Raw genomic sequence first — 27,582 nt, forward strand, 5'->3', positions numbered from 1 at the left:
CCAGGTGCTGGAAAGTTGTTTTCTTTTCCCTTTCTTTTGCCAGCGTAGACACAATAAGCTGAATGACCTTTTTTTTTATGCCATAACATTTCAATAGTTCAATGCCAACCCATACATCCACCCCCAACCCTTACACCCTCCATGCCAACTCAGCCAGTATTCACCATGGACAGACCTCAGGACTGATGCATAAATTAAACAAAATAAAGTTCTCAGTGTCTATTGCAGATATTTTAAAATCACGGTTGTTTTTAAAATTCTACTCACTATTTTATATTCCTTCGAATATGGGCGCGATTCTACGCAAATCCGGCGTGCCGTGAAGGCTGGCGTGAAACTGGCCGTGCTATGGGGCCCACCGATCTTTTTCTTCCGCCGCCGCCACGGCCTCCACCATGACGGAGGCAGAAGAGACCCCCTCCACCGGTGGTGATGTCAGCAGCCGCTGACGCTCCGCCGCATGCGCGGACTCACGACTGGCGAAGGCCTTTCAGCCAACCCCGGCACCAAAGGCCGTTGGTGCCAATTTTGGCGCCAGTTGGCAGAGCGGGAGCCACTCCGGCGCGGGCCTAGCCCGTAAAGGTGCGGAGAATTCCGTACCTTTGGGGAGGCCCGACGCCAGAGTGGTTGGCGCCACTCCTCTACGCCAGGACCCCCCGCCCCGCCGGGTAGGGGAGAATTTCGCCCCATGTTTCCCACTCCTAACTAACAAAAAACAGATTTGACTGGAGGCATCTGCTGTTTTATATGGGCAGTTGCCTCTGCAAAACCATATTCACAAATCCTGAGGCTCTTTGTCATTTTCTTTTAAAATTTAGAGTATCCAATTATTTTTTTTCCAATTAAGGGGCCAATTTAGCGTCGCCAATCCACCTATCCTGCACATCTTTTGGGTTGTGGGGGCAAGTCCCACGCAGGGCAGAATGTGCAAACTCCACACAGACAGTAACCCAGGGCCGGGACCGAACCTGGGACCTTGGCACTGTGAGGCAGCAGTGCTAACCACTATGCCACTGTGCTGCCCGGCCCTTTGTCATTGAGAAAATCCAGGCCAGTGTGTGTAGGGAGGTAACAGTGAGTGTTAAACCCACTGGTATTTACCATTGTGAGTTTAGCATTCATGGGAAAAGTCACCTATATATTGATTTTGCTTCACATCTTCATATAAGAGTGTTGAAGTCAATCATAATCTTTATTATTGTCACAAGTAGGCTTACATTAACATTGCAATGAAGTTACTGTGAAAAGCCCCTTGTCGCCCACTCCGGTGACTGTTCGGGTACACTGAGGGAAAATTCAGAATGTCAAATTCACCTAACAGCACGTCTTTTCGGATTTGTGGGAGAAAACCGGAGTACCCAGAGGAAATCCACGCAGACACAGGGAAACGTGCAGACTCCGCACAGACAGTGAACCCAGCCAGGAATCGAACCCGGGTCCCTGGAGCTATGAAGCATCAATGCTTACCACTGTGCTACTGTGCTACCCCATGAGACATGCAGAGGAATTGACAATCATCCTGTGAATTGCCTGATGCATTGTTGAACAATCATATCTGTACCAAGTGGTGTTCAATTGTATATCCTTTTTCATTGCATCATTGCATAAATTCATCTAATCACTTACATTCTATTGTATAGTGAAGTATTGGACAGAAAAGAGAATGTTTCAGTTGAGAATAAAAGCCCATGCACCCCATGGAGGTTGGACATGGCTCTCCTGGCTGACAAGGCCTCCTGCGAGAAAAAAATCCCAGGCCATAGACGAACATGTTACTAACAACCAGATTGGGGAGGTCTCACCCTCCACGTTCTGGAAGGCGCTAAAGGCTGTGATCAGGATGAAATTATAGCCTACAAAGAATGGAGAGATAAGGAAGAGAGGCTGGCTAGGCAACAGCTAGTCGACTCCACACTGGAGGTACACTGGCGATATTCTGAGGCCCCGACCGTAGAGTTCCTGGCAGAGAGGAAAAAGCAACAAATGGACTTTGACCTGCTCTCCATGAGAAAAGCAGTGCACCAACTCCACCTGACATGGGGGACCCTGTATGAACTCAGAGACAAGGCCAGCCGCCTGCTGGCTCACAAGCTGAGAAAGCAGACAGCCATAAGGACGATAGCCCAGATTAGGAACAGCAAAGGCAAACTACAGCGGAGCCGGAAAAAGTCAACAAATTATTCAAGATCTTCTACCGGGAACTGTGCACCTCAGAGCCCCCAGCAAGGGACTTGAGAATGGAGCAGTTCCTCAATGGACTGGACATGCCAGTTGTGGGGAGGTTAGGAGACGAGGCCTCGAAGCATCGTTAGATTTGGGAGAAGTCATGAAAAGTATTATCTCCATGTAGATGGGGAAGGCGCCAGGATCGGATGGTTTCCCAGCTGATACTACAAAAGTTTTGCGACAGCTCTGGCTCCGCACTTATGGGAGATGTTCCTAAACTCACTGGCAAGGTGCACCCTGACACTTATGCTAGCACAAGCTTCAATCTCTAAGAAAGACAAAGACCCAACAGAATGCGGTTCCTGCAGACCCATGTCGTTGCCAAATGCAGAAGCGAAAATACTGGCCAAGATCCCAGCCAAAGCGCTGGAGGACTGCGTGCCAGAAATGGCAGCAGAAGATCAGACAGGCTTTGTCAAGGGTAGACAGCTATCATCAAACATCAGATGCCTGCTGAATGTGATCATGACCCCATCTGGGGAGAGAACACCAGAGGTGATCATCTCCCTGGTCACAGAAAAGGGCTTCGACGGAGTCGAATGGAAGTACCTCATAGAGGTACAAATACCACCAGTTCTAAGTACTTCCAGCTGCATAGGGGCACAAGGCAGGGATGCCTGCTGTCCCCACTGGTGTCCACCCCGGCGATAGAACCACGAGCGATTGTGCTCAGGGCAGCAAATAACTGGAAAGAGATCTTGAGAGGTGGCAGGGAGCACAGAGGCTCATTCTATGCGGATGACTTTCTCCTCTACATCTCGGACCCACAAAGCAGTATGGAAGGAATCATGGCACTTTTGAAAGTGTTTGGAGCCTTCTCGATGTAAAAACTTAACCTGAGCAAAAGCGAGATCTTCCCGGTGAAGAGGGACAGAGCTGGAGGGGTTGCCTTTTAAACAGGCCCAACACAAATTCCGCTACCTGGCAGAATCCAAATCATGCATGACTGGACTGGGATCCACAAATGGAACCTGACCAGCCTGACGGAGGAGGTTAAAAAAGGACCTGCAGTTACAGAACACACTCCCGCTCTCCCTGGTGGGGAGAGTGCAGACATTCAAAATGAATGGACTGCCCGGGTTCCTCTTCCTGTTTAGATTCATCCCGAGCTACCTCCCCAAGGCCTTTTTCAATTCACGAGCCAAGCCGATTATGATGTTTGTGTGGGGAAGGAAGAACACAAGGATCCCAAAGAGAGTACTGCAGATAACAAGATCCATGGGGGGCCGAGCCGGACCACACCTGAAATATTACCACTGAGCACCAAACGTGGAGAGGGTAAAGGGCAATTAAAATATAAAAATACAATCAAAAAGCCAAGTGAGCAAGGAAACCTATTTTAGTGGCAGTGGGGTTCAAAGTTTTTTAAAGTAAATTTCAAACTCTATAGGTTGAATTTCTGGGGACCCTCGAATTTGGGTAGATGCGTCAGTTGCAGGACGCCCCTCCATATACTGGACATTGTGGAAGGGATAGGTTTGGAATGAGAAGTCTCCCACCCTGAGACAATTTTGCTCATTAAAAGTCTTATTAAAGATGAGTGTTAGGAGGTCAACTGGGATTTTTTAATTTCACAACAAAATGGGGCAGATCAACCACCTGGAGGTGGATAGCCAGTGGCAGGCAACAGTGATGTCCTGACTGCTGTTTCCGACTTATAAATTCCTCTTTTTACCTTCTTGTTGCAGCGCCCTCCCTGTGTTATTTTACTTAACTTCAGCTGGGTGCCCTTTTGAAGCTGGATGAGTTCTGATTTGTCTTTAGGCTTCAAGAGCCTTCCCACCATCCTTATTTGGACAGGAAACCCATTTCCAGTCTAATTGAGGACTCACCCAATTGAAAGTCTCAACTTTACTCGGTTTTCCCCTGCAGGTGGAATTCTGACCCAAAAACAAACCAAGCTCCTGTTTGCCACCTCTGTGGTGAAAATAATAATAACCTTCATTGTCACAAGTAGGCTTACATTAACGCTGCAATTAAGCTACTGTAAAAAGCCCCTCGTCGCCACCGGCACCTGTTTGGGTACACAGAGGGAGAATTCAGAATGTCCAATTCACTTTCCTGCAAGTCTTTTGGGACTTGTGTGAGGAAACTGGTGCACCCGGAAGAATCCAAAGCAGACACGGGGAGAACGTGCAGACTCCGCAGAGACAGTGACCCAAGCCGGCAATTGAACCTGGGACCCTGAGCTGTGGAGCAACAGTTCTACCCACTGTGCTACCATGCTGGCCAAATAAGGTGGCCAACTGGGATGAAATGTTTTCCTGGAGCTTTGATCACTTTCCTCCACACTCCTGTCATTTGTCGACCAACACATCTAACTTGTGACATAGTGCCTTTCTATTCCTATTGGAAAGCAAAAAGACTCATTGCCCAATTGGATGATGCTTAATTGTCAGCCAACCAACCTTTTTTTTTTCTCTCATTTTGACTATTTTGACATCTAATTAAGAGAAATGTTCCAAGAAAATTAGAGGAAAAAAAATTTTTTTTTGAATTTTTTTTTCAATAATTGCTCACAGCAGTGTTGTTGATTGATCTTCAATTCTTGGCTCCAGGACAAGGCTGGAGGGTTGGAAGCCCTGGGAGAAAATTCAGTCCTATAATCCTAAAACAGGGTTAAAGAATGACTGTGGCTAATTTCAGGCTTTGCCTATACTGTAATAAAGTTCAGCACAATTGACTCCACCACCTGCTCTTACTCAGAAAAATGGATCTTTTCATGGCTCTGAGAATGCTCTTTGATTCCATTGCTGAATTTTGCAATCCTTGTTTTCATATCAACAGCCACCAGCACCAGTCTTATCAAATACCTAACCTTGTCACAAAATATAAAAATGGAAGTATATGTTGCTATATTTTCTGTGTAAACTATGCATGTGGTTATGCACTTAAAGTTCTTCTATAGTTTTCTGCCCCAAGGAAGGTCCAACCCATAGCACCATGACTGCCAGCATGGGTAGGGCAAAGAAGCTGATCCCAAATCTACCCCATGTGCCGTTAGCATCAATTTTATCCACATCAACTGTCCAGCCAACTAAGCCAACCAGCTCTCCAAGGAGCTAGAGTTGCTGTGGCAACAAGCATTTTTCCATACATGTTGTAGCCTTGATATGGATAATGATGTTAGAGGATCCAATTTCTTTCTATCATGTGTGACCCATGGCTGGCCAGGGTCCTCTCCTTGACTTAGCCCCTGCCATTGCTGTTTGTTTCACTGATTTGCAATTTGATACTCAACCTGTTTGGTCATTTTATGAATATGCCTTATTTGGCCATCAAGTCCTGAAGTGAGAATTGAACCCAGAGCTTTAGGCTCAGCGGGCAAGCATGCTACCCATTGCACAAGACCACCCAACTCACAAATGGCAAACCCATAATATGTAGATGCTTTTGCCTTTTGCAATGGATCCTTGAGTACTGCCACCAAGACACTGAAAGACCTGTGTCCTGAAGGACAGAAGTGGGGGCTCAACAATAGATTACCAAAGACTAACCTATAGTAAGAGGAAACAAAGAATATTCAAGATGGGTGTTGATCATGTGAAGTGATGAGTAGTTTAGAAGCTGTATTTCTTGTGAAGAAAGTGGGTGGACTAACTCATTGCTTTAACTATATACAGTTTTTGAATTAATTACGCAAAACATCTCTGGCGAAAAAAAAGATGTATCTTGAGGTGTGAAAATGAGAATACGTAACGCTTCTATCTAGTTGACATTTTTGTGTCATGAACTGTGCTCTTGGTAAAGAAAGGATAAATTATCTTTCTACTACACATTTCACAACTGCTAGATGTCCCAAAGTGCTTCACACCCAATTAAGTACTTCTGAAGTGTCGGGAAACACAGCATCTACCTTTCACACAGAAAAGGTCCGCAACCAGCAATGAGATAAATGGTAAGTTAACCTGTGGAAGTAACATTGTTGAGCGATTAATGTTGCCCAGAATATTGGAAAAACCTTTGCACTCTTATTTTAGTAGAGCCATGGAATCTGTTACACTCATCTGTGAAGGCAAGCAGGGCCTCAATTTAACATTTTAACATGAATGCACTAAACAGCTTCTGGAATATTCTAAGCAAGAAGGTTGTTAGATATCACCTGGGGAGGACAGGTTGAATGACCGTGAAGTAGTCATTAGATGGCCTGCGCTTTTGGCGATGGTCAGGGCATTTATCTTTTATGGTTGAACAGGGGTTCCCATGGACGATGAGGGAATTGGTGTTACCTGAGAAAAAATCAATGGGTGTCAGCTGAGAACAAAAATGAGGTGGCGGAACTACTTATGGCAGAAACCAAAATGGAAGCGTAATGACAAATAACTGCAGGATCTAGCAAAGGAAAGAGCCTTGATATGATGCGTTACTGACCAAAGTAGGCTTCTAATTAACTGGCAACTTTAACGGATAATGGTCTACACTGGTCAGATCCATATCTTTCTGTGCTGTCTTTAATCTTTAAAATAAATTTGTTATTTACCTTTGATGATTCAGGCTTACAATTTCAGGGGTCTCTTTGCAGTCTTAGCTTAGGTTGTATCTTGGGTTATTCTGGGGAATCGGGGAAGCATGTTTTGGTTCCTTGCAACATTTTCTGCTAATTATAAGGGGGATTTTTGGCCATTTCTTAGGTTGGACAATGGGCATTTATCAGTGCTCGAAGGAAGGAGCTGGGCCAGAGTGCTATCCATTTCAGTAATAAGGGCATATTGAGAATAATTAATTCATATAGTGCCCAAAAGTATTCTGAGGGGTTAAGTAGCTTTTTAGAAATAAATGAAACAAGAAGTGGAATCCAGAACAGTCTCCTTCCCAAAAGGTGTGATTTCACTGGTTTACTTTTGGAAACTCGTTACAATTATCAAACACTTCAGTTTTTATATATTTATCTAAAATATGACTTAAATTTGATTTGCAAAGTTTCAAAAACAGTAGTTTACTTTTAATCATTATTTTCTGATTGTGTTTTGCAATGTTCTGCACCATTTCAAATTCAGATCAATTGCATGGTACTTTTGGTGAGTACTATTCTCATGTTGTTTGACAATTGTCAATATTTGTACCGTTGTATAGAATTTCAGTGTGCAGTAATTACCCATCGCGGTTGTTTACCCTTTACGTATCTGTCTGGTGGGAATCCATTCACTCCTCAGCACCAGCCTGTTTTATTTAGAGTCCCTTGATTTAGAGACGTTCAAATGATTATGCAGGATTTATGATTTTTCATCAGCAGCAGCTACTGCTGATTGATGAGGCCTCATCAACCATCCTGCCCACTGAATACATTCAGTGTGATAAAGCTGTTTGTCGTCAATGGTGATGGTACTGAGGAGGAAGTTTGCTATATATGGCAAGCAGAATGAATGATGTCACCACAATAAATGGTTGAAAACTTCATGAGGATCACCTACAAATTTACATTTCCCACATCAGTTATAACATTGAACACGGAATATATTGAAATAAGATGCTAAATTAGCATTTTACATTTCATAATTGTATCACGAGTATCTGTTTCTTCTGATGTGATAAGTTACCTGTAATAAAGATATTACACACACAGAATCCATAACAGAAGGAGGTTCGGTTCCAGGTTTTTCTTTGCACCTTGCATATGGAACATGCATTGCAATTCTCTGCTCACCACACTGCTGCAGTATAGTGGGTTTTTTTGCAGCCCTGACTAGCAGTATGACCAAAGTACAATGCACAAGAGGATGGAATAAATATGCCATTTGATCACTGGCCTGATCCTTTATAAAAAAAAAATCGTTCTTTTCTGCTGAATATGCTTCTCGTTACTGTGTGTCAGCAAGAATAGCCTAAATATTAGGACTTTACTGGGGTACACTAAATAGGCTTGAAAGGTAAGTCTGTGGCAACTGTTTCATATCCTACTTGGCTCACTAAATTTATTTTGCAATCAGGTTCCTTTGCAAAGAATTGTGACAGGATTGATTTGCGGACTAAAATTCTCGTGTTACAGGTTTGGATCAGTCTTCATGCTTTGAAATGTTGTTCAAGGGGAATAATGCCATGCCACCGATAGAGATCGTTCTTTAGAATTGTACTTATTCATCATTTCGATGTGCTATAATCCAGTGTGGTCCACGGTTGCTATCAGCAGCTGTGGTTCAGTCTCCAAGCACAGGGTAATGGCAGACATGACTGAATCTCTGGCAGAGAAAGTCCTTCGTCTAGTGGGTTTATTAACTACATGATCACCATTAGGTGTTTGATCTTTTATTTGATGACATTTCTAATTGAAACGTTCCTCGTCATTTTTGTTATTCTGAATGAGTCGAACTTGGCATTACTGTTGAGAAGATACTCAAGCAATGTGATATTTCTCAGAAACGAACATAATTCTGCATATTCATTGTGGAGTTGTAAAAGGAACTGTAGGTGTAATGAAAGAATGAAATAAACAGTAAGTTTAAATCACCGCACCTGAAGGATTAGGTAACAGTATCAAGAATGTGAATGATTAGTGTTTAAGATCTGAACTTTGAAATGGTGCAAAGGTGCATGCCAAAGATTGAAATAATTTTTTCATTAACACATGTCCATACTTGCCTTTCTAAAGTGGCTCAGGAGTGGTTGCCTATTATTTTATTTGTAATATTTGTAATAGATGGTAATAATTGCTAGATTGGCAAATACATATGTCTGCTCGACTGTCAACAATTTGTGCTACTTTCGTGAGGTATTTGTTCTTTTTGAAATTCCCATAAAACTTGATCAAGAGCATATTGACAGTTGACAGAATACATTGCATCACAATACGATAAGATTCAAATAATAGTTTGAAAGTTAGCCACACTGATGTATGGTTAGAAGAGTAAGTGCTGATCTTGCTGGGAGAAGGGAGGGGAAAGAAAACGTAACTACTGTGCTCACAGCTACACGAGACAGCTGCTTTGGTTGATCTTGAATCCATTGTAGAGGAAAACAGCAATAATTTGCAGCTTGACTAGGGGAACATAGTGATTTTGGTAAGGTTTTCAAAATTTCGGCTGCAATAAATTTCTACGTTCCATAATCTTTATTTTCATCGCTCGCTATTCAAATAGTTACATGTATTTATTTTTCTCTTGAGGAAAACAATACCAGAATCCCAAGCCAGGTGCTTCGCCTTTTAGCTTTCTGTATGCAGCAACAGACTTAACCATTAACATTTGCACAGAATACTTTTTGTGTACTGTAAGCTGTATTTGTCACAGGAACAGTATGCTTGCCCTTGTTTCAAACATTATTTCAAATACATAATTTTAAATTAGTTGATGGTAAGGAGAAAGGGATCATTCAGATTTGAATAGAAGCATTTGCTGCAGCCTGACTCTTTTCTCTCATATCTGCAGCACTTAAAATCCTGTTTGAAGCAAATGGATTCCCGAATTATTCACCAAAAGTGGAACCTTAAATTCCATTGGCTGTTTCCTTGTGACCATTATTGACATTGCAAAATATTAAACGCCACAGAAATAGTGAATAAAATGAGATCCCCCCTTGTAACAAACATGGGTTACATAAACGATAAACCATCATAGTGATAAAAGCTATTCCAAACTGATAGTTTCCAAGTAAATTTCAAAAATAATAGGATGTGGCTTGAACCCCAAGAGTTTATTTAATCCTTCAGGCCTCTGTTTAACTCATTCCATTCTGAATAAAGATATGAAGTGTGACCTAATTTCAAAAATTTGCAATTGTTCATGTTTCCTTACGGAATGACTAGCTTGCTGCTTTCGCAAATCTTTCAGTGTCACAAAATCCCAGAGTGACTATTATTGCTAATGTGCTCAAATTCCAGCCAAAACATCCTGTCTATATCATTAATATTTTAAATGTTTTGTTCATAACAACCTGGAAAGGTACATACAGCAGGCCTGCTCTGAATGATTCTTCCATGTGCTGAAGAAACCACTTGTAATTTATCCCAGAATACTGTGTGAGAGTTATCAAAAGAGATACATTTAATTACACTTAAATGGAATTGGAAATGACTATAAAGGAGAAAATATATTAATTTATTTTTTTCTCTGGGAATGCTGTGGGGGTGGTACATGGTTGACCCACTTTTTGTTTTGGTAATAAGGTATTGGGGTTAAATGAGTAAATGTGGGATGAAACATTATTTAACAAATTCTGTTCGGCCTACAAGAAAGCCGGTGGAATACAACTGGTCAGGACTGGACAGTTCAATCAATATACTGCAGCATTTAACCCAATTGCCTTTGGGTTTGAGGAGGGTACTATTCAATTTCTCTTCACAGAAGTCTTTTGTAGTTGAACAACTGCCTGACGAGATTAAATAAAGTATAACGCAGGTCCAGCATACTGCGAATTGTATGTGGAATCTTGCAAAGGTTACGTTGAAAGACTCTTTCTTGTTCCACAATTTCTAATGAGGTCATACTGTTAACTTAAAAAAAAAATTCTGGAATCTATACTCTTATTAAAGTTCACTAAATCATTTGGCTAATCGATATAGATATCTATTTTTCTTGTGCTTCACATTTCTCTTGATAAACAAGTATCTGGTCGGTATTATCTGCAGAAAATTTGTAATGTGGGGTAACATAAAGACAAGATTGAAAAATTAGCTTGTGTGCAGATTGGGGTCCGTGTTTCTTTATTTTTTAATGCTGTGTTTATTAAAAACGCAGCATTTTTAATAGCACAGAGGGAGTTACATAATGAGAGAAATTATTGTTTTTTTTCACTACGCCTCACTGGTCCTCTAGTTACATTACATTTTTCTATTTCTTGACATTGCATCACACCCTCCACAATATAGTTGCCATGGTAAATCCAGCAAATTTTGCTTAACTCTCGTACATTCTTTTCAAATTTCGACTACCAGGCAGTGCTTGAAAAATACAAATAAAAAATTATGACTTTCCGCATTGTAATTAGCAGCATTTGTTTTGCTGACAAGATGGATTGTGTTTGTAAAATAGCCTGTGCTCAGCATCGTATTCACAGCTCAGTTGGGATCTTTATTTTATTCTGACAGAGGTAGTTTACTTAATTTAATATTTCATCTTTCAAGTAAAGCAATTAACAATAAATGTGCCAGAGCACATAATTAAATTGGGTCCAAACTGTAGCTACTAAACCAAAATATACCTTCTGTGAGAAGAGACAGCAAGGTTGCTAATTGGAAATTTATATTTTCTGCCATTGTTTAATAGTGAACAAATTTTGTTATTATTCCAGTAACTGATTAGATTTTTAATATCCTTTCACTTGCCTAATGGCCATATTTATGATATGATGGTTGCTCTTTGTAGCATTTCATCTGCACAATTAATGGAATAAACTCATTCTTTTGTTTGCATGCGTGGTGTATTGTAAATAACTCTAGTTAAAGCTATTATATCAATTGATTTTTAACCAGATATTGACACAGCTTTTCCACTGTGCGTTGAGGGAGTGTTTTAGTAGTTCTAGGACGTTGCCGACCAGAATATCATGAGTTAAAATCTCAACTTCAGCTACTTTGGTTGAACTTCGACAATCTTTAGGTCAGATTGTGATTCAAACAGCAGCAAGTCAGAGCTCCACATGGGAGAAGGTGGGATTGGAAGGACAGCTTGTATCCAACAGATAATCTTTTCCTGACCATTGATCTACTTTCTCAACAGCTGGTATTTTTTAGATTTTAAAATGTAAAAATATACTTTTAAAAACCATATGCAATGTGGAATATAATTATGTGCAAGTATGTGTTGAGGACTTAATTTCATGTTTCATACATTTATCAGCCTTCATATCATTTACTACTGCAGGACCCTTCAATTCCCTGCAGCTGTAGGGTCAACTTATAATATCGATCATTCTATATTCAGGGTTATGAGAAAAGTCTTACGTAATGAAGTTTGTAGTATCTCAAACTAAGGAGATTAAAGATGGATCTGATGGAGGTGATGACGGATAAATCACGGCAAAAGAATGCAAACTCAGTATGAGTAGCAGATCCCGGAGAACTTACAAACCTTTTCATGTAAAATTGTTTAAGAATGTGGAATATATTTCCATGGCTGGTGATTGATACTAAAATAATCACAGCTTTTGAACAGTTACTTAAAGCAAGGAATTAAGGTTTATGCAAAATCAACTCTATGAATGGTCTAAATTCAGCACTGAAAAGGAAGACTTGAATGGCCTCAGCATCCTAAACGTTTCTGTGAATTAATGAATCAAAACCATCTTATATTATTAAAATTACAGGAATTTTATATTGTCTTTGGGATGCATAGTGTTTAAGATGCCGCCAGAATACATTGCATTTCAATCAAATTTCTTAAATGGGGTGGGTGGGTCTGAGATAACAGAAATGTCCCCTGGCAAGATGGTGATGATGTATGATTTTTAAGAGCCCTCCTGAACTGTCCTGGAGGTAGTGTGCAATCCGGGAGTCATCCCACCACTTCAGTAGGTGCATTCACCAAAGGTCATAGATATTTAGTGCAAAACAAAACTGAAGAACAGAAACGTGATGGCCTTTTGGGATCTTGTATTGCCGATAGAAGAATGTGCATGATGTTTAAAACACATTGAGAGAGTAGAAGGCAGAGTTCAGTTCCTTTATCATCTAAGGGCATTACTTTTGGGAAGCTGGCACCCAGTCTCAGCATATTATTGTCAGCAGAAACCAGTTGTTCGTACAATTCAACAAAAGTTAGAAATATCAACTGGACAGCTGTGAACTGTGCATTTGCCATAATTGGCATTTGTTACTAGTGAGACTTCCCTTTGCACATTTAAATGTTTAAACGTTTTTGGGTGGCACATTGCTGAAAATGCAAAGGAAAATAGGGACCTGAATGATCAGGACAAGCAACAGAGTGTATCCTTAACCAATCAAATTGAAAGATTGTGAAATTAGTAACATGAGGACTGAGAAGAGAGAGTGAGAGGATCCAGTGTCAAAATGGATACAGGAAAAGACACTGGGCACAATTCAAATGAATTGTAACAAAGTCCCATAGTGAGTGTGTTTAGCCGCATTCGTCCCGGCGCTCGCAGCACTGAGAAACATAGGGCTGTACAACACCCCTCACTTTAAATAAGGGACCTCAGTGGGAAATGCGCAGCTGAGTCTGCACATCGCCCTGCTTACTACACCAAGGAGCACCCCTCGCCAGAACTCCGCAGCGTCCGTTCTCCGAAGCCCCCGACACCCAACGCACTATGGGTGCAATCACCTCTCCGTATTCTTCCTAACACCCGTGCAGGGCATCCCTGGATGATTGCCAGCACACTAAAAATGCCAGCTTGGCACCTTGACAGTGCTGATCTGGCACCCTGGCAGTTCCCTTGCCAGCCGGTAGTGCCATCTGGGCACCTTGGCACTTCCAGGGTGCCTGATTGGCACATCAGTACTAGGGTACCATCATGCCCAAAGTGCATGCACTTGGGGGCCTCTGATCCCCTGGGAGTGCCGTTCCATCTGGCCCCCATTTGTGGTGCTCGAGGTCTCCTAAGCGAATGGAGTAGATGCAAACGCCTATGGTACGTCAGGAAACCGAATATTTGAGTGAGATGAGCTGTCTTGCTCTAATATGCAGATTTATTAAAAGGTGTGGGTGGAATTTACATTGCGTTAGATCTCGCGAGGCGTTGCGAGCCGGATAGATCCCGGGAGCGGGGTCTCTCGGCTTTTATTGGCCACACTGTGCCATGGCGAGCGCTTTTCAGGTGCATTAAGAGGAGAAGAAAGAGAAGAATTAAGGGTTTGGAGAGAAGTGACAGAAAGGAAAGGTTTTTAAAAAATTGAAATCTCCAATAATAATAAAAACTCCAACGCATGAGTCTCCACACTTATAATAGTTAATTTCCAGTAATAGAGAATAATTTCCTGAAATAATTAACAATTATCACAAACACTAAAAAGATATTGAACTGAAATGATGAAGACTTAACTTTCTTTGAGTTTAGTTTTTATCTACCATGTAAATACAGCGGCTTCATGCCATTCCACACATGTCAATGTGATGCTAGTCAGTAAATTGATGTTTCTGTGAAACCAACAGTGGAACAGTGTATTTTGGACATAATTCTTTGAATTGCCTTGTTTACCAGGGTATCTGTTCCATGTCTGTCATTGCCATTTCATTTTTCAATAAATAGCAGAGAACAACTTTAATTAGTGATTGCCCAATATGTTAGATAGCAATTTTAAATTTGGTATTTATTGTACTTGAATGGGCTCTAAAATCACACAGATATGTCTTTTTTATCTATAGCATATTACAATTTGACGCCTAGTTGTCCTTGAGAAAGTTATGGTGGTGAGCATTATTTTTGAAACACTGCAAACCATGTGGTGAAGGTGCTGTCACGTTACCATTAGATAGGAATGTTCCAGGACTTGAACCCATCAGTGAGGAAGAAATGACAAGAAATGCCCAAGTCGGGATGGTATGTGATTTGGAGAACATGGAAGTTCTCGTGTTCCCATGTTAGCATTTTGGTTGTTGTCCAAGGTGATGAAGGTCATGTGTTCAGGAGGTACTGCAAAAGAAGCTTTTGAAATGTACTGTAGATACTAAATGCTGCTGCCATGGTCCATCAGTGGTGGAGCAGATGGAGGTTTATGCTAGTGGACAAAGTGACAATCAAATGAACAGCTTTTTTGGAAAAGAGCAGAGCTTCTTTAGTATTGTTGCAACTCCAACCACTCAGGCAAGAGAAGAGTTATCCTATCACACTCAGTATTTGTACATTTTTGCAGTAGAGTCTTTGGCAAGACAGGAGTTAATCTACACTCAACAGGTTGCCGAATCTTTCGTAATAACAATGACATTTATGTGGCTAATTCAGTTAAGTTTATGGACCCCCAGAATGTTGACCGTGGGGTTTTAGAAATGCTAATGCATTTGAAAATCATGGGAAGTAGTTTGGCAGTCTCTTCCTGGAGATAATCATTGTTTTATATTTGTGTGGTGTCAGTGTTTCTTGCCTATTATTAGCCCAAATCTGAATGTTTTGCATGTCTTGCTGCACATAAGCATTGACTGCTTTCTTTTCTGAGTAACTGTGAATGGAATTGAAAACTGGCCAACCTCTGAACTTATGAAGATTGAAGATTACTGTTGTATTTTGAGGTGTGACACTAGAGAGCATGGAGGTTTAAAACAACGGAGCTTTATTGACAGTGTCTTATCTCTTACATGGCTGTTCTTCCCTTTCTGTTTGCCTCACTAGGACGTATAACATTACTGCCGGTGAACACATTATACAATAGAGCTTGGCTGGAGCTAATAAGATTTAATGCAAATACATAAAGTTTCCTCCCACATTAAATTGAATGTCTCCATCAAGTTCAATACAAGGCCAACATGAACAATGGTCAATAAGTCAGACGGTCCTGAGGTCATCGTTCTCGGAACGATTGATGACGAACCTTTGGCAGTGTCTTCACACTGGTGGTGACTTCTGCCATTTCCGTCTTTATATTAACGTCATTGGTGTTTGGTTTAACCAAAGTAGGAACTAGAGGTTGTCCCGGTGTCTGATCAGAACGTGAGGCATTGATTTCTTCAATAATGTCTGTTCGTGTCAGGATTGTAGGAAAACTCAAATCATGGCTTTGTAGGGTTGAACTTGGATTTCCCCCAGGCCCAGATTCCATTCTTCCAATCAGCAACTGGTCTGCATGTATCATCCAGATAACGTCATCTCTGGTTGGGACAGTATAAGGGCCAGATCCAGTCTGTGCAAGGATTGTGGCAGGAACCAATTCCTCCTCTGTGGAATAATTCCTAGCCAAATCCCTTTGTTCTTGGTGGAAAACTCTATGCTTTGTCTTGCTTTCCTGCACTTCCATATGTACTTGCTATTGATGTTATACAATCTCCTTAGTTTTCTGAGGTTTCAACAGATTGAACATGGAACGCACTTGTCCTTTCATCATTGATAATGCAGAAAAGGTCTTGGTCCTGCAACGTCCGATATTCCTATGTCCCAGTAGGAACTTGTTTTAAACGTTTGATTGGTGAATCTTATTCCCTGGTTGCTCTCAAGATAAGTTTCATAGTTTGGACGAAACATTCTCCTAATCCATGAGTAGCAGGGTGGTATGGTGTGGACTTAATATGTTGAATACCATTCTCTTGTGAGGAACTTTTGAAATGTTGTGAGACAATTGATGTCCGTTGTCTCTTGCCAGTTGTTCAGGGAATCCAAAATGACTAAACGCTCCCCCCATTTTCTCAATAGACTTCGCCGATGAGGTAGATTTCATCACAGTGAACTCTGGCCACTTGATGTAAGCACCAACCATTAGCAATAACATATGTCCTTCAAACGGTCCTGCAAAATCCACATGCACATGTTGCCAAGCCTCTTCAAGCCATTCCTACAGATGAGGCAGTGCTAAGGGTGACCGGTTTCTTACCTTGCACTGGAAGAGCATGTTCTGGCTTTCTCTTCAATTTCTGTGTCCAGTCCAGGCCACCAGAAATAACTGCTTGCTATTTCCTCCATGCGTACAACTCCGCAGTAGCTTCTCGAACACCCGTTTCCTCAATGGTGGTGAAGTAATCACTCTGAACCCCCACAGAAGACATCCTGACTGTCCAGACAGCTCCAATCTCCTGGAGTAGTTGGGTTTCAGCTTAGGGGCTAGTTTCAATATATCCATCACTTCTGAGATTATCGAATCGCTCCAAACGTGTAACCTCACTTGTTTAGAAGTCTCTGGTTTATTGTTTACTTGTTCAAAGGAGATGATATTCCCATTGAGTAGTCTGATGAATTATCTGCCAATGGTATTCTTGAAGGTCCATCCACATTACCATGTATACTTGATTATCAATACTTAATGGTAGAAGTACCATTTTCCCGTACCAGCCTCCCTGGACAGGCGCCGGAATGTGGTGACTAGGGGCTTTTCACAGTAACTTCATTGAAGCCTACTCGTGACAATAAGCGATTTTCATTTCATTCATTTGCAGACAAAAGCAATGCCCATCTTTGCATTGTACATGTGGCAAGTGAATGAATTCCAGCGTATGGTCCAAAAATGATGGCCAATGTGAAATTTTTATCATACAAGAATTGATGGGAGAAAGAACCACGGACCCAGGTTCGATTCCCGGCTTGGGTCACTGTCTGTGCGGAGTCTGCATGTTCTCCCTGTGCCTGTGTGGGTTTCCTCCAGGTGCTCCGGTTTCCTCCCACAAGTCCTGAAAGACGTGCTGTTAGGTAATTTGGACATTCTGAATTCTCCCTCCGTGTACCCGAACAGGCGAAGGAATGTGCGACTAGGGTCTTTTCACAGTAACTTTATTGCAGTATCAACATGAGCCTACTTGTGACAATAAAGATTATTTTTTTAAAAAGGTTCGAGAAGCAAAAGCCTCTCGGTGTGTTTCACCACCCTATGGCATGATGTGAGAGACCACTGCTCTTATACCATAAGGAGATGTATCATAATTTAGCTGTAAGGGATCAAAGTGTGTGAGAACTTCAGCTTTAAGTAATGCTTCTTTGGCTTGCACAATAGGGTCATTGCATTTATCCAACTGACCACTTCCACTTCATTTTTTGGTACAAGAGGTTATGCAATGGTTTTAAAATTGTTACCAAGTTTGGGACAAATCTTCCCTAGCAGTTCAACAACTACAGGAAGGAGCGTAAGAAGTGCCTCTGTCATGGTCTTAACCTTTAAAGGAGATTTGTAAAGGCCAGTGGCATTAATCACGTGTCCCAAATACTCAACGGAGGATTGAAAGAACTCACACTTTCCCTTACGGACTCTCAGAAACCATCGTCCCCCAATCTCTGGCAAGTGGCATCCAGATTTCGAAGGTGTTCCTCGTCATCACTTCCAGTGACTAGCATGTCATCCAGATATCATTGGACACCACTCAGTCCACCCAGGATTTGATCCATTGCTCTGGACTTCACAGGTTTCTCTAAGTCAGCTTCCACCTTTAGCCTAAGAGCATACGGTACAGACCTTGCCTTCGGGAATTTTGCTTGGCATCCTTTTTTTATTTTCAGTTGAATGGTATTATCTTTCATGCTCCCTAAATCACCATTGAACAGAACAGTGTGCTTCCTCAAAATTTTTGTGAGGCTTGATTCTCCATTGGTCATCATGTTGACTTTGGCCCAGTTCAATTGAATCTTCTCCAGCCATATTTGACCCCTCAATGCTGGTGGTTTCGCTTTACGACATGTCGAGATAAATCTGCTGTTTGTCCTTTCAATTGCACAGCTACTTCAATGCTGCCCTTCAGTAGAACCACTTTTCCCATGTATGTCTTCAGTATTATCCTTGACAGCCTTAAGGGAATATCATTAAGATTCTCCTTGCAGACAGTCTCTGGCACCAATGAGACTTCTGGCCCAGTGTCAACTTACATCCTTACTGGCTACCCATCCAGCAGCAGGTGGCCCAGTATCGATGTATCGTACCAGAAATGGCGAGTACATTCAGTGATAATTCCTCCTCCAACTGTGAGTTGCTTAGATTTCCTCGACTCTTTTGTACGGTATGGACATTCTTCCTTTTATTTTGTTTAAATTCTGCCTTGGTTTGTTCTTGCTTCCTATTTTTACTTAGAGCTTGCTTTTTCTTCCTGTAGGCATGCTCCAAGTGTCCTTTCTTTCCACAGATTCAATTTACCATGTCTTTACACCAACATTCAGTGCAGAATGCCCTGGCTTTGCACATTGGTAACATGTACAAAGCTCAAGATTATTGAGTGTCAATTCGGTAGCCATTTTGTGCACTCAAGTACATGAACTCAATTGCTAAGCTTCCTTTGCAGTTAGATACAGAGGGAGAGCAATTTCGATTGCTTTTTGCAGAGTAAGATTACTCTCTGTTAGCAAATATTTCTGTATTGTTTTGCTGCGTAGACCACAAACAAATCTGTCCGAATAGCATTGTTCAGCACATCTCTAAACTCACAACTTTCTGCAAGTCTTTTCAGCACAGCCATGTGTTGCGTGATTGACTCCTCCCTGCCCCTTTTTTTGACAGAATCTAAAGTGCTCTGCAATCACCGAAGGCTTCAGCAGAAAATTTGCTGGCAAAATATTTAGTCTGCGTGTACATTTTAATACCTGGCTTCTCAGGTTGCACTAAGCTATGCAGGAGATGAAACGATTCCACCCCCTCCTCCACAATATGCTCAGGAAAGTGGACACCGTAATATATTCAGCTATTTTGATCGGCTGCGCAAAACAATCAAAACGCTCAGTATAGGAGCTCCATTGCTCCACATTTTCATCAAATGTTTCCACGATGCCAAACCCCCCCCCCCCCCCCCACGGCCATTTATTCTTTTCGTCGGCCGCAGAAAAAAATTCTTTTCACTGTACTTCGGTACAAGTGACGATAAATCAAATCAAATCATTTTTCTACTAATGGAGCTTTCCTGTAAGGACACTTCGCAACCACGTTTTCAGCAGCTGCTTTGATTCCCTCACACACAAGGCAACAACCCGAGCTTCAGCCTCTTATTTATCACAGACAGCTGTTTTGTAGGCAGTCTATTGTTACTCACACCCAGCTCACATGTCGCACCAGGTGAAAACTTTTCCTTTCTAACTTTTTTTCCAACTTTTCTTGATAAATTTATTCTCCCTGGGTGGCATAGCGTACATGCATAGTCCTCATAGCCATTTCTATGTTGTTATTTTGGAAATGTGATACCAGGGATAATGGAGGTTTAAAACAATGGAGCTTTATTGGTAGTGTGTTATCTTTTACATGACTGTTCTTCGCTTTTTGTTTCCTGTGTGAGGACTTATGGGGCTGGATTCTCCGCCGTCGGGATGCTCCGTTTTGGCAGCAGCTGAGGGGGTTTCCTGATGGTGTGGGGTTGCCCCGCAATGGGAAACCACATTGACCAGCCGGCGAAATGGAGCATCCCACCGCCACGCTGAACCAGAAATCTGGCACGGCGGGACGGAGAATCCAGCCCATGATGTCACTTCTGTTGAATACATTCGGACAAAGAAAAGTATAGCACAGGAACAGGCCCTTTGGCCCTCCAAGCCTGTGCCGACCATACTATCCATCTAAACTAAAATCTTCTACACTTCCTGGGTCCGTATCCCTCTATTCCCATCCTATTCATGTATTTGTCAAGATGCCCCTTAAATGTCACTATCGTCCCTGCTTCGTCCACCTCCTCCAGCAGCGAGTTCCAGGCACCCACTACCCTCTGTGTAAAGAACTTACCTCGTACATCTCAGGGCAACACGATAGCATGGTGGTTAGCATAAATGCTTCAAAGCTCCAGGGTCCCAGGTTTGGTTCCCGGCTGGGTCACTGTCTGTGCGGGGTCTGCACGTCCTCCCCGTGTGTGCGTGGGTTTCCTCCGGGTGCTCCGGTTTCCTCCCACAGTCCAAAGATGGTGCGGGTTAGGTGGATTGGCCATGCTAAATTGCCCGTAGTGTCCTAAAAAAGTAAGGTTAAGGGGTTGTTGGGTTACGGGTATAGGGTGGATACGTGGGTTTGAGTAGGGTGATCATTGCTCGGCACAACATCGAGGGCCGAAGGGCCTGTTCTGTGCTGTACTGTTTTATGTTCTATGTTCTATGTCTATCTCCTCTAAACCTTACCCCTCGCACCTTAAACCTATGACCACAGTAATTGACCCCTCTACCCTGGGAAAAAGCCTCTGACTATCCACTCTGTCTATGCCCCTCATAATTTTGTAGACCTCTATCAGGTCGTTCCTCAACCTCCCATCGTTCCAGTGAGTTCCGTTCCAATTAGTACAACAGCTTCACTGGAGCGAATAAGAATTAATGCAAATACATAACAGTCACAGAATTGTTGCAGCGCAGAAGGAGGTCTTTCAGCCCATCGTGTCTACACTGGCTTTCCAAATGACATTATGACATTTTCCATTGATAAAGCACCTGAAGATAGCTGGGCCTGGAACACAGCCCTGGGTAATTCATACAGCAGTGTTGAGACGATTGGTTGCCAACAGCCACAGCCAGTCTTTGTGTCAGCCCCTGGAGAGCTTGACCCCTGATTTGCTGCGAACTCAGTTTTATTAGGATTTCTTGGTAGCGAGGGAAACCACTCTCATCTCATCTCTTTTTTGGACCAAGGCTATAAGAATGAGGTTTGGAGCCAAGCAGCTGTGGCAAACCCAAGTTGAATAATCAGTTTACTGGGGAATAAGTTAGTGCTGTTGTTCCATTACTTTGCTGATGACTGAGAATAGAATAATAGGGTGCAGTTGGCCAGGTGTACTCACTTGCAATCCTGGTGAAATGTATGGCCTGGTGAAGATTACAGAGATAGGTAGGCCCTGTAGAGATTTGAACACGTGGATAAGAATTTTAAAATTGAGGTGTTGCTGGCCAGGAAGTCAGCCTTGGTCAGAGAACACAAGTTGACTGATGCAAGTTTAAATCTAGGCAGCAGAGTTGTGGATAAGCTCAAGTTTATGGAAGGTGCAAGGTATGAAATTGAGTTGTGATCCATTAAAGTCAAGGATGAGCATTTCAGCAGCATATTAGCTGGGTCAGCTTGGGAACCAAAGTTTTGGAGCTGTTGGTAGGTCTTAGGGACAAGATGAAAAAGGAAGACAGCGAGGGTGGAGAGGAAAGAACCTGAGAAAGGGCTGGAGCAGGCCAGAGTCAGAAAGGTGAAGGATACACAAATGAAATTATGTCAACTGAAGATTGCTGAGATTAAAGCCATTGTGGAGACACGTATATATACTTCAATGTTGCCATCTTGGCGACAGGGGAGCATTATATGTCTCCATGCACAATAATATGGGTGATCTGGGTCACGGGTGACATGGTAATATAGGTATTTCTGCATGCAGGGTAATATGGGGGATAAAAATTTAGCAGTTAGGATACGGGTATCTGAATTTAAGAAAGTTGGTGTTCATGGGGGTAGTTCAAAAAAAGATGTCAGGGTTAGGAATGGTTATGTTCTCAAGATACATTAAAGGTGATGAAGCTGGGGTTTTAAGCACAATTTAGGGCTGCTACATTTTGGGGGATAGACATTCGGAGGTGCTGCCAACTCCCTCCCCCCACCCCTCCCTCCCCCCACCATCCAGCTGTAATCCTGATGGCTATACGTTGTAGCAAATAATTGGTGGGAGCAACATTAATGGTTTTCAGACGAGACTTCCATCTTTTTCTCTTGCTTTGGAGAGTTGCTGGCTGCCCAACTATTTTCCCCCACAGTGCCAGTACTAGGCTTCGCCACTTCTGGAACATCCCCACCATGTTAAGGAGCCCCAGGTAAGTCCGGGTTGGGATGTGGGTGTGGGGGGTGGAGTGTGGGTCACAGGAACAGGATGTATTTTGCACATGCGAAGTCCACGGATGCAGTGGCACATTTAAAAGCAGTTTTCATTACCATGGATTGCATCGAGGTAGGGATCTGCCAATTGAGGTCAAATCTGGATATGACAGAGAACCAATGCAGAAGAAGGCTCCAATTAACCTGGGAATTGTACACTGATATATATGCTATGGTGCAACCAGATCTGGAACCAGAGCCTGCTAATCCACATGCCCTGTCAAGTGGCACCAAATGTCACAATGGCTCTGAATTTCTATACCGCTGGCTCTTGCCAGTGGTCAGCTGGAGACCTCAGTAGCATTTCACAATCATGTTTTGACACAATTCCTGACATATGTTCGAACAATCCCTTTTACATTATCCATCCATCATTGGCATCCAGTTTCATGAGTGTGTACGACATCTGCAACATGCAATGCTGCCAATCACCTGTGAAACCATGGCCTCCACCATCTAGGAAACAAGAGCCTCTATCACCTAGGAAACAAAGACTTCACACAAGCTGCTTCCCTGGAATAAACATGCATCATGTATGTGGAAAATCCACTGCAGATAACTGCTTTTGACACAACACTCATGCTTGAATTTCACCTGATAAACTGGAATTTATCTTTTACTCTGACCATTGATCCTTCTTTAAAGACAAGCATTGATGGAAAAGAAATGCTGCATGGAGCAGCTCAATCCTCAACCCTTGCTCTCCTACCAACTTATCTAAAGGTCTGGAGAAGGAACCACCCTCCCATTGCCAGACATGCATGGACACACCTTTGCTTATGATGGCATCAATAAGAGATGGGTTTCTGTAAGTAGTCTTCAGTGCCACTGGCAAGAACTGCTGTCATTCAGAAAACATCCTTATTGAAGGTTTTAGTGTACCGAAACATTTCTGGCAATAGTGATTGATTTGTATTTACAATGTGCTTAATGGTGATATATATGAAATAACATGAAGTTAAACCACGATGAACCTATCAGTGATCGAGGTGACATGGTGTCCGAGCAATGAAGTGTCCCTGTGTTGCCTTGGAAGTGGAGGCAGGCTGCTCATCTCTCATGTTGTATGGCATTGAGCCTTGTGGCTGGCCTTGCCGTGCAGGGACCTGTTGGGAACTTAGTTCAGACTGTGGCTTCTGCATTTCTACAACAGCAACTGGCACAAATAGAATAAATGAGGGCTCTGATGGAAAAGCTGGGGAGTTAGAAGAAGATAAGGGCATTGAGATTCTCTCAGAATCTTTACCCTCCTCACTAACCTCGACAGCCAAGGTTGGACATAATGTCAATCAGATGAGAATGGCTGCTGGGGCGCAGCAGTCGTCAATCCCAGCAACCGTTGTGCCACTAGTGCGGATGTCCTGTTAAAGGACGCAGCTCCTCATGTACTCCATGAATGCTAGCCAACATACTCTGAACAGACTGCTCTAGATAACTGAGTGAGCCTTTGCAGGGAGTCATGCTGCTCTTGGATCCAGTCTCCGTGATGCTGCATGTGCCTCTACATGAGATTGGCCATTCCCTCATGGTTGGAGCTCATGAGGTTGAGCCCCTGCGGCAAGGTGGAGTTCATAACTGCCAGGACTTCTCTACTTGAAGTGTGTGCTCGCGCTATCTCTGGGAACTCCACCAGATATCCACACATCCGCTGCTGATGTTTCAAATACTGTGCTCCAGAAGAGAACTCCTGAGTTCCTACCTCGTTGCGTCAAATGTGAAGCTATACCCTCTGGCATCCCTTGTTCTTCCAGATGCTGAAGGGATGAGGTAGCTCTAGGGGGGTGGATAGGTGTTGCTGGGATCTGTGTAATAAACAAAGGGAGGTAATGAGTTTTACCCTTTACATCGTGAGAGCACACTCTGATACCATTGTCTTTATCGTCTAACCATAACTTCAGTTCTCTATCATGCAACCCAATTTTCACACTCCCTCTCATGCCCCTTCTGCTCAGTCAACTAACAATCACCTCCATTGTTACCATCAAGTTCCAAAGTGCCTCCACCAATGCCTTTAGCACTTGTAATGAGTGGTTCTCCAGGCCCAACTAGCCGGATCACCCAGTCTGGCCATCTCCCTGGCATTATGAACCTTCTTGTCCTGCAGATTAAACATAAAGCATGATGTTAACTAATATAGAGTGCCATCGAAGAGACAATGGGTGGCACGGTAGCCCAGTGGTTAGCACTGCTGCTTCACAGCGCCAGGGTCCCAGGTTTGATTCCCGGCTTGGGTCACTGTGCGGAGTCTGCACATTCTCCCAGTGTCTGCGTGGGTTTCCTCCGGGTGCTCTCGTTTCCTCACACAAGTCCCGATAGACATGCCGTTAGGTGAATTGGACATTCTGAATTCTCCCTCGGTGTACCCGAATAGGCGCCGGCATGTGGCGACTCAGGACTTTTCACAGTATCTTCATTGAAGTGTTAATGTAAGCCTACTTATGACAATAAAGATGATTTATTTATTCAAACATCGTTTCCAATTCATAATGCATCACAAGGTACATTCACATTACTACAGTGTGTAAGTATCGGAGTAGTTTTGTTACACAAGCCTCCAAGCTGTGTGTGTATGTGCAGGGGTGGGGGAGGTGATGGAAAGAGGGGGCGCGGCGGTGGCGTGGAGGCTGTGTGCAGGCCTCCCATCAAAGGTGCAGCATTCAGATGTGAACCACACTTGGGTCTCTGTGTGATGGTGCCGAATTCACCTCGTAGGTACACAGCAGGTAATGGAACCTCGTCCTACATTTAATGCACAGTTCACTATGGTCACCATGGGGAAGGTTATGTCCTGCCATTTCCTCTCGGCTACCGTGGATGGCGTCTGCCGGCTACTGCGCGATAATATGTTGAGCCGTCTCTGGGCGTCCTTGACCACGATCTGGAGATCCTAGTCACTGAAGTGGGATGCAGCACCTCCCTTCTTTGTGATATTCTCGCATGAGAAATGGAAGAAAAATACACATATGGCTTCCAGCTTTGAATGGTATCACACGTGCATACATGCTTATGTACATGTCCTCTATCTCATAACTGCCTGGTGGTTGGGGAGGTGGAAATGGGAATGGAGGACAAGGCAATCCACCTTTTGCTCCTGTCTGTCCAAGATGGCAGATTGTGCTATTGACTACAAACTACTCTGCTGGTTTCTATTTCCAGAGTCACACACGGTCGCAGTGTGCGCTGTAAGGGTCCTGGTTAAGGCTCACTTAGCTGCACCCTGAGAGATGTGTGGAGCGAGGGTAGGTGGAAGGACAAATGAGGTGTGTATCAGTCATCCTCTGAGGCAATTATAGTTTCCTCAGTCAAATACAGAATATCGGGACGATTGTGAACAGCTGATGGTGCCAAGGTGCTGCCATTTCCATGGCTGTCTCTTGTGAAGCTTTTCCATCTCAAACTTGGTCAAGGGTGCTCCGTCATTGCAATGTGAATAGGCGACAGTAATTACTATTTTAATCCATGGAAAGTTATTTCTGTTTTTCGAAACTTCATGTACCCAATTTTATTTTTTCACAATTAAGGGGCAATTCAGCTTGGCCAATCCATCTACCGTGCACATCTTTGGGTTGTGGTGGCGAGACCCACGCAGACACTGGGAGAATGTGCAAACGCAACACGGACAGTGACCTGTGGCCAGGATTTAACCTGGGTCGTTGGCGCGGTGAGGCAGCACTGCTAACTACTGTATCACCGTGCCGCCCTTTATCCATAGAAAGCTCATGATGGAACATCAGTGACCAGTTGGACAACTATTACAGTTAGTACTCATCTGACTATTGATTGAATTCTCCTCTGAGCAACAGCAACACTTGAATATGCTTCTACAACACATCAGAAACTCCTGCCTGGCCCTCCATTTAAACCCCGATTGAGTTGTGCAACCTACGCTGGGTTCACCTCTACGTCTCCACTTCTTACGAGGTCAGCAGGGGAGGCAATGGCATAGTGGTATTGTTACTGGACTAGTAATCCAGAGGCCCAGGATAATGATCTGGGGAGCTAGGTTCAAATTCCACCATGTCAGATGATGGAATTTAAACTCAATAAAATATCTGGATTAAAAGTCTAATAATGACCATGAAACTATTGTCGATTGTTGTAAAAAAAAACATCTGGTTCACTAATATCCTTCAGGGAAGGAAATCTGCCATCCTTACCTGGTCTGGCCTACATGTGACTCCAGATTCACAGCAATGTGGTTGACTCTTTAGTGCCCTCTGAAATGGCCCAGCATGCCACTCAGTTGTATTCAACCAGTACAAAAACACAATAAAGAAATGAAACCGGATAGACCACCCATCATCGAACCAGGCACCGTAAATGACAATGGCAAACCCAGCCCTGTCAACATCTCCTTACTAACATCTGGGGGCTTTTACCAAAGTTGGGAGACCTGTCTCCCAGACTAGTGAAGCAATAGCCTGACGTCTGTAAGGTAAGATTCTGTGAGTATGACTATGTTCCAGACACCACTATCACCATCCCTGGGTATGCCCTGTCTCATCAGCAGGACAGAACTAGCAGAGGTGGTGGCACAATGGTATACTGGGCGTCCTCAACATCGACTCTGGACCCCATGCAGTCTCATGGCTTCAGGTTAAACATGGGCAAGGAAACTTTCTGTTTATTATGACCTACCAGCCACCATCAGCTGATGAATCAGTACTCCTGCATGTTGAACACCATTTGGAGGAAGCACCGAGGGTGGCAGCATGGGCAGCACAGTAGCACAGTGGTTAGCACAGTTGCTTCACAGCTCCAGAGTCCCAGGTTCGATTCTGTCTACATGTCTGCATGTTCTACCCGTGTGTGCGTGGATTTCCTCCGGGTGCTCCGGTTTCCTCCCACAGTCCAAAGATGTTCAGGTGAGGTGGATTGACCATGATAAATTGCTCTTAGTGTCCAAAAGGTGGGATGGGGTTACGGGGATAGGGTGGAGGTGTGGGCTTAAGTGGGGTGCTCTTTCCAAGAACTGGTGCAAACTCGATGCGACGCATGGCCTCATTGTGCACTGTAAATTCTATTATTCTGTGACGCAGAAT

The 27,582-nt window shown here is 43.2% G+C and overlaps 1 protein-coding gene across 4 annotated transcripts in view; it reads left to right on the forward strand.

Moving 5' to 3' along the window:
- The window catches only part of dlgap2a (discs, large (Drosophila) homolog-associated protein 2a), a 1,284,003-nt gene that overhangs the window by 365,347 nt on the left and 891,074 nt on the right, over positions 1 to 27,582 (forward strand). For 3 of the 4 annotated variants that reach the window (XM_038800402.1, XM_038800404.1, XM_038800406.1), the window contains exon 1: positions 7,894 to 8,093. The exons of the other annotated variant lie outside the window; for it this stretch is intronic. The gene's annotated coding sequence lies outside the window, so the exon portion shown is untranslated. Of the gene's footprint in view, positions 1 to 7,893; positions 8,094 to 27,582 lie in introns of those variants that run through there. 4 annotated transcript variants of the gene reach the window in all.

Source organism: Scyliorhinus canicula, chromosome 6 (assembly GCF_902713615.1).
Source record: "Scyliorhinus canicula chromosome 6, sScyCan1.1, whole genome shotgun sequence".
In the NCBI taxonomy this organism is placed as follows: Eukaryota; Metazoa; Chordata; class Chondrichthyes; order Carcharhiniformes; family Scyliorhinidae; genus Scyliorhinus; species Scyliorhinus canicula.